Source organism: Rhinichthys klamathensis, unplaced genomic scaffold (genome assembly GCF_029890125.1).
Source record: "Rhinichthys klamathensis goyatoka isolate OS25496 unplaced genomic scaffold, OSU_Roscu_1.1 h1tg000445l_1, whole genome shotgun sequence".
Lineage (NCBI taxonomy): Eukaryota > Metazoa > Chordata > Actinopteri > Cypriniformes > Leuciscidae > Rhinichthys > Rhinichthys klamathensis.
Window position 1 is genome coordinate 141,217 of NW_026606940.1, and position 8,181 is coordinate 149,397.

Here is an 8,181-nt window from a genome sequence, read left to right on the forward strand (position 1 = left end):
AGGGACGGGGCACCCTATGGCACCCGCGTCCCGATCTTTGGAACCTCCACGTGTGGCTCCTGGACGGGACGGGGCAGGTTGAGTACCCTACCACCAGCGGTGGTGGCTAGAGCTAGAGCGTCGTCCACGAGACACGTCTATGCGTTGAAGTGGAACCTCTTCGTCAACTGGTGCTCTTCTCTCTGAGAAGACCCCCGGCGATATTCGATCAGCGTCGTGCTTTCCTTCCTTCAAGATGGGTTGGAGCGAAGGCTGTCTCCCTCCACCCTCAAGGTCTATGTCGCCGCTATTGCCGCACAGCATGATCTTATAGAAGGTAAGTCGGTGGGGAAGCACGACCTGATCGTCAGGTTCCTGAGAGGAGCGAGGAGACTGAATCCTCCTCGCCCTCCTCTCGTACCCTCTTGGGACCTCGCAGTGGTCTTAACTGCCCTGCGCAGTGCTCCCTTTGAGCCTTTGCAATCGGTCGAGCTTAACTTCCTGTCAATGAAGACAGCGCTTCTGATTGCATTGGCCTCCTTCAAGAGGGTAGGGGACCTGCACGCATTCTCCGTTGACGAAGCGTGCCTGGTATTCGGGCCAGCGTAATCTCACGTGATCCTGAGACCCGGCCTGAATATGTGCCCAAGGTTCCTACCACTCCCTTCCGGGACCAGGTGGTGAACCTGCAAGCGCTGCCCCTGGAGGAGGCAGACCCAGCCTTGGTACGGTTCTGTCCAGTACGTGCTCTCCACATCTATGTAGACAGAACGCAGTGTTTCAGGACCTCAGACCAGCTCTTTGTCTGTTATGGTGGGAAGCTGAAGGGAAAGGCTCTCTCCAAGCAAAGGTTGTCTCACTGGATAGTGGACGCCATTGCTGTGGCATACCAGCAGCAAGGTCGACCGTGCCCCCTTGGTGTGACTGCCCACTCCACCCGGAGTGTGGCGTCCTCTTGGGCTTTAGCGCATGGCGCCTCGCTAACAGACATCTGCAGAGCTGCAGGCTGGGCGACACCTAACACATTCGCCAGATTCTACAATCTCCGAGTGGAGCCAGTCTCCTCCCATGTACTGTCTTTTTCAAGCTAACATGGGAGCCGTTCAGGTGTCTTCGCTTGCTCGCCATTCCACTCCACGGACTGGATACGTGCGATATTTCCTCAGGTGAGCCTTCCTCTCTGAAGCCCTGAGTTCCTCCAGCACTGTTGACGCTGGCGCCAGTGTCTATTGCCTGTGCGTCGGCTAGGTGCCTCCGTGTGCATGGTTCCTCCTCTGAGCTACCCCCACATGTGTATTTCCACTGTAAGCCTCTTTGAGCATGTGTCTTTCCCTCGGCCAGCCACCTTGCCACCCCTGGGGTTGAAATATTCCTGCGGCTGGACACCCGAGTGATTCCCCATATGCATCCCTCGGGTCATATGTGTATTCTTAAGTCCCCCCCTCTGGGTTGGCAGTAATTGCATATTCCCCTAAAATCTGGGATATGCTCCCCAGTGTACCTTGGTATTCCTGTGCTAAATAGGAGTCCTTCGTCCGTGCTAGTCTCACGACAGGGATCTCAGATTTACGCAGGGCACTGGAAGACAGCTGAGAAGGTGGCGTGATTAGACTGGTATCCCCATTCGTCGTCATCCGACGGAACTCGGAGTGACAACGAAAGGGAACGTCTCGGTTACGGATGTAACCCTCATTCCCTGAGTAGGGAACGGAGACGTTCCGTCTTCCTGCCACTTTCCGCTGTACCGCGGGGATCGCCTGAGCTCAGTCTTGGCTCCTCAGCGAAGAAACATGCCTATTTGCTGCCAGCGTTCTCCTTAAATACCCACGAGGTGAGGCGGAGTTACGCTATGCAAATTCCGCAGACCCATGGCATTTCTTTGCCATTGGCTCGTTTTGTAGTACTCGAAGTCGATAGGCTTCCTAAGCGAAACCCCATTCGTCGTCATCCGACGGAACGTCTCCGTTCCCTACTCAGGGAACGAGGGTTACATCCGTAACCGAGACGTTCCTGTGACCCCACAAAGGGAAATATTTGAAACCCCCTTAAAATATTCAAGTATTTAAAATATAATCAAATGAAAAAATTCAAATATTTTCAATATTGAAAATAAAAAAAAATTATTGTAATATTTTAAAATGAAATAAACATATTTTAAATAAATAAATAAAGATTTAATTTTATTAAATTTCTGGCTTAATATAATTTACATTTATACAACTGTCATTTTTAGGCTATAAATGATCTTTCTTAAAGATAAAAAATAATTGACATTATAATTGATGAAATACGATTAAATGAACGACAAATTAGCAGAAGCTCTTGTGAGAAAATATTATTATTTTGATAATTAACTTTTTTTTTTTTTTTTTGCTTCAGCTTACTTCTTTATTAGAGATAATATCTCTATTTTGTTTATAACAAAATATTTACTGCATTTGAAGTTGTCTTTGAAAAAAAATCAAACTGACGATTCAGCCCTTTAAATTTAAATGTAGCCGTAAAGCGCGAAAATGGGCGCTCGAAACCAAAAGGTCAGAGGATTGTCAGTTGGAGGGAAGACGAATACTGCAAACAATCAAGGTAAGATATCGATACATTTATATTTTCTTAGCGATTGCTTCGTTATATCCATGTTGTGTGAGTTAATGGAATAACTTCTAATTTCGAAGTAACATTATTTTGGCTGTTTTAACTCTAAGCTAGATCTATTATGGTTGTCGAATGCGAAATGAACAAGTAACTTATCGATTGAACGGGCGCGCCAATACATTTAGATTTGCTCATGTTGCTCGATCTTGCCAACCTTCAGTCAGTTCTGCACGGTGAAAGTATTTAACACTTGTCTTATTTTGGCACAACAATGAAAAATGTATAATTGCCTATGGTGTAATATTTCATGCATGTTTACATTGGGCATACAGTAATACTGCAGTAACTGCACTAGTTTTATTACTCCGTGACAGCATTTTTCGTTAACTAACAATAATGCACAAATTACTACATGCTTTTTCTTACTGTAAGTCCGTCTAATTCGAGCCAACTGCGGTCCTCGATTAGAGGTGAAGGTCACATGCGCGTTCCGTCTCTTCCAATGGCAAAGGGATTTTTAATTAAATATAATATATTTCGTCTTATGTATTAACTCGTTTCATCTGACTCCATAAAATGAAAGTGTTTTTCAATGATATCTGTGCATCATCAAGTATACGTTAATGTTTGACTATTCATTTTAACTCCAATGAAAATAAAGTCAAAGTCTGTTAGAATAATCAAATATAACAATTTATTATGTCAGGTAAATGTATTATAACAATTCCATAATCAATTGAAAGATAATCAATGCAAATCATCAAATGTTCTAGAACAAAGAGGAAAATCTTTTACCCGACATGAAATACATGAATGCTGAGTCTCGGCGACTCCGCATCCACGGGCTGATCTGAGATACAGAAAAAGCCACGATCCCTTGCTGCCTTCCATTAAATAGCCAGACCTCATTTCATATGTAAACCTGTATTCACAGTGGAAATTTACTGTGTTCACCCCCCCAGACTTACTGGGGGCAGAAGAACCATTTGCTAAGAACAGTGGAAATTAGCATTCATGAAACCACATTCTTTTGTGTGCCAGTTATTCCTAAATTCTTAAAAACCTTATTTCCTTTTGTTTTACTTATTTGGAAATGAGACATATGTACCAGCCACCCTGAGACCTTTAAAATGATACTAAACACAATAATCATTCACATTAAACCATATATATACTCTTATGTGAGTTTTAGCTGTTACTGGGTGAGAGAATGAAATGTAGATGAGGTGAGACTTTTGTCTCTGGGGAAGAGGGGGGAAGCCAAATGTTAATTTTCAGCAAGTTCCTTTGTTTCAATAGACCATGTGGTCAAGACAGTGTCTCCAACCAGTTTTCCAGTCTTACACTTACAATAAAAGCTTTTATGAGATGATTACAAAGTAACAATAGCCTAATAGATATTATTGAGCAAGTTGGTTCAGGTATTATTACTCTATGTATTTCACATTTTTAGTATACCCTAGTCATTTTAAAATTAGTTTGCCTGCTTTATTGTTGTTGTTTTTTTTCATTTACTGTTTTGAGTCAGGATGTTTTTCACCTTAATAACACATGTCAATGTGATTTGCTACAGAAAACTGCTGGTGGGAATAAAATCGCCTACAGTTTAGAATTCACTGTCACCATTAAGGTAAGCTGCTGATACATTGCATGTGGTACAAAATAAAAAAGTATCAATGTAAAAAATATATATTTTTTTTCTTTCAGCGCACCTTGTTCTTGACTGCACTTCGTGTAATTGTAGGTGTAATTACTGTGTCATGGAGATAGAAAAGTGGAATATCATTTGCAGCAATTTAAGGAAAAGGGCTGTTAAAAGAGTTACCCAGTTTATGAAATCTTTGAATGAGGTTAACCATAGTTAACCATGTAAACCTCTTGTAACCACAGCCACGTCAAGTGATCTGAGGGCACGGGCGCTTCGGTCTGCGCAAGCGCCGGAAGTGATCTCTCGCGCGGTTGCGGAAAAATTTCAACGTTGTCTGTTGATATATCGAAATCGTCTTCCATTGCGATTTCCTGTATATCTAAATATGTTTAGATCTTCACAGTGAAAGGTAACACTTCCGAAATCTCTGTGTAAACAATGAGTGACATACACGCGCGAGAGATCCCTTCCAGCGCTTTCCGGCGCTTGCGCAGACCGAAGCGCCCGCGCCCTCAGATCACTTGGACGTGGCTGTGGTTACAAGAGGTAAAAATGATATAAATACTGTTCGTTTTCTCACACAAACCGCTCGTTTCGTGTCTTAGGCCATCAATGTGTACTTACATTTACGAGTCATTAAATCATATTTAATTTGGACTTCTCTGTGCATGCTCTTTGAGGTGGTGACCATAGACCTGCATTATATGACTGACAGACAAGAACGGTTTGACCTAAAAATATCAAAATTGAAACTACTGCGGAAACAAAGACACCTACATCTCGGATGCCCTTGAGGTAAGCTAAAACATATCAAAAATTAATTTCAAAGTGAACTATCCCTTTAATATTAGTAGGCTAACGTTACAGTAAATCCGTGGTAAATGATGAGAATTTGTAGACGGAAAAGCCTTTTGACTGTATCGTTGCGCACAGTGTTTCTCCTGTTTGTCAGCGCTGTTTCATCTGCCTTTAAACTGGTTTAAATCACTGAAACATTTGTGTTCTTCGCTGAATTCAAGCGCTTCTAACTAGATCTCACAGCGCTGTTTAGTGGTCGTGTGATCAAGACACCTGTCAAGTTTGAAATCCATCGGACTAACGGTTCGAGAGATATGTGGTTAACAGACAGACAGACGTTTCTGTAATTTATAGATAGATAACAAAAAGAACAGATAAAAATACTGTTAAAGTACCGAATCGATAAGCAGTATCGGTAAGAGTGGTAATGTCACCGGGTGAAACAAATAGGAACCTTAAAACCGGGATTTGTTGCACGGGGGAGCGCCTTCCGGTGTAACACCGGGCCGGTTCCGGTGACATGTCATGGCCGCCGGGTTTGACGAGCGCCAGCTGTGGACACCAATCAGGCCATTATCGGTGAGCACATGCGGAAAGAGGCATATATAAGGAGAAGTTTGAAGACATAGTGCGGTGGGCTCTTGCGGGGGGTTCTTGGTGCTTGTGTTTCATGTTGGGCCCCCCTTGGCGTTCTTGTTAGTGGACAGCAGGAAGTGGCGGCAGCAGCAGCAGCGAATGCAAGTGTGAGGATGTTTGCACATTGGGGACCGGTGAGTGACTGGCAAATGGAACTGGGAGAACAGTGATTAAGGACAGTGCTGAAGATCCACGCTGTTATCAAGGAGAGAAGTTAAGTGCACTTTTCATTTACTTATGAAAGAGTGATGTTATGAAGATTTACCAAGAACATTCTGAATATTGACTTGCGCTGGCTGGCAGTGTGTATTGTTTCTCTCGCTGTGAGTCTCAGAGACAAGGAAGGAACTGGGCTTTATAGGATCGCTCTTGAAACCTGATACCCCCGTGTGAAAAGCTATCTGTGGATCGTCTGACCCTGCAAAGATGGAGTGAAGGCCTGCTGTTCACGTGAGGTGGTGTGGCATTGCAGTGTCTGAAAGTGTGAAGTGAGCACGTGTGAAGAGTTATAGTATTGATGCATGCACGACTGTGGGAGACCGAATCACTACCATCACTCTGTAATCTTTGTTCGGGAAAGCCTAACCAGTGGGGCATCAAGAATTTAATCTGATCTGTCGATTGTAAAGTTGTTCTATGAACAGAGGAAGCCTGTCGTCTGCCGCTGCATCCTGCCATTGCTGTCCTGTGATAAGAGGAGACTCCGTTATTAACTGTTGGATTCTGTACTCACCATTGTTGTTCTATGAACAGAGAAAGCCTGTCGTCCGCCGCTGTATCCTGCCTTTGCTGTCCTGTGGTAAGCGAAGACTCAGTTATTAACTGCTGGATTCTGTACTCACCATTGTTGTTCTATGAACAGAGGAAGCCTGTCGTCCGCCGCTGCATCCTGCCATTGCTGTCCTGTGATAAGAGGAGACTCAGTTATTAACTGTTGGATTCTGTACTCACCATTGTTGTTCTATGAACAGAGGAAGCCTGTCGTCCGCCGCTGCATTCTGCCATTGCTGTCCTGTGGTAAGAGGAGACTCAGTTATTAACTGCTGGATTCTGTACTCACCACTGCCGTTCTATGAGCCGAGAGATCCCGTGAACCATTATCCCCACCGAAGAGAAGTCTGCAGACTGCTGCGTCCGACCTGCTGCTGCTCTGTGGACCGAGAGATCCTGTGAACCGTTATTGCGAAGAGAAGTCTGCTGGATGCTGTTTTAAGTGCTATTAATTAATTAATAAAAAGAAGAGATTTTATATCACCTGTTGTCTTGCCTGATTGGTGTCTTTGGTGTTGGCTCCTCCGGAGTGGTGGTTGTTTCCGGCCCGTGACAGTAATACCATTAAAACCTTAACAATACCCATCCCTACCACAACGTGCGTGCACTTTCCTTCTCTCATCTACACAGACGCAGCAGTTTCAATTTAATGTAGGGGTTGTTTGATATATTTTATGCTTTCATTCTGACCCCCAAGACTCAACTAATCCTTGGAGAGTCTTTTGGCCGATCAAACGTTCCTCCTCACCGTGTCTATATTGTCTTAATTTAAGACAATATAGACGTCCTCTTCCTGGCAGAATTTTTGTAACATCTTTAATTGATTGAAACTTCTGAATTATTTTCAAATAATTTAGCTATTTTCTTACAGACAGTTTCTATTTTGTGATGCTCAACAATCTTTTGCTGCACATCAGAACTATATTCTTTGGTTTTACTCATTGTGATGGATGATTAAGGGAATTTGGCCTTTGTGTTTCCTCATATTTAAACTCCTCTGAAACAAGAAATCATAGCTATACAATTACATGTTCCTAGTCACCCTGGTTTGCTAAAAAAAAAGGTTAAACTTGTAACTTTTGGGCATCCGGAAACAAAGAGTGTCCTTGTCCGTGGCCAAAATGTTCTTTACAGTGGCACTGGGAAAGTATGCACTTGACTAATGCTTGTCTTCCTGCTAATTGTGTCCTAAGATTTTAAAAGTTGTCTTTTCCATCCTTGCATTTACAATGTCATATATTTTTAGGAACTGTCAGAAACAATAGACTGACAGCTGCGGCCACCGATCAAGAAATTGAAACATTTATTAAAAAATGGCTTCATCTGTCAAGTGACCGAGACGGAGGGAGAAGAGAAAGGGAGAAACGGAGGAGGTCCCAAGACACCTGTAAGTCAGTTACATTGTGTTTTTGCTATATGTGTATAATACCATGGTCTGTCTGAATACTTGATTAGGGCCCTAGAAAATCCGTTTTATTTTTTCCCAAATTCTGTTTTATCAGTTTTCATTTTTGCTAATTCCGTTTTTTCCGTTTTCATGTTTGGGAATTCAGTTTTTTTGACCCTTTACTGTTATTTTAGTCGTAAAAAGAATGTGCTTTTAATGTTAATGATTAAAATGTACACAAATAAAATAGGAATGACCTTACATTTATTGAGGTAACTTTTCAGCACAAATACTGCATGATGCAACATAACACTGCACTCTAAGTTCTTCAAGTAACAATAAAATATGGTTATGATCTTTAAACTGTCCA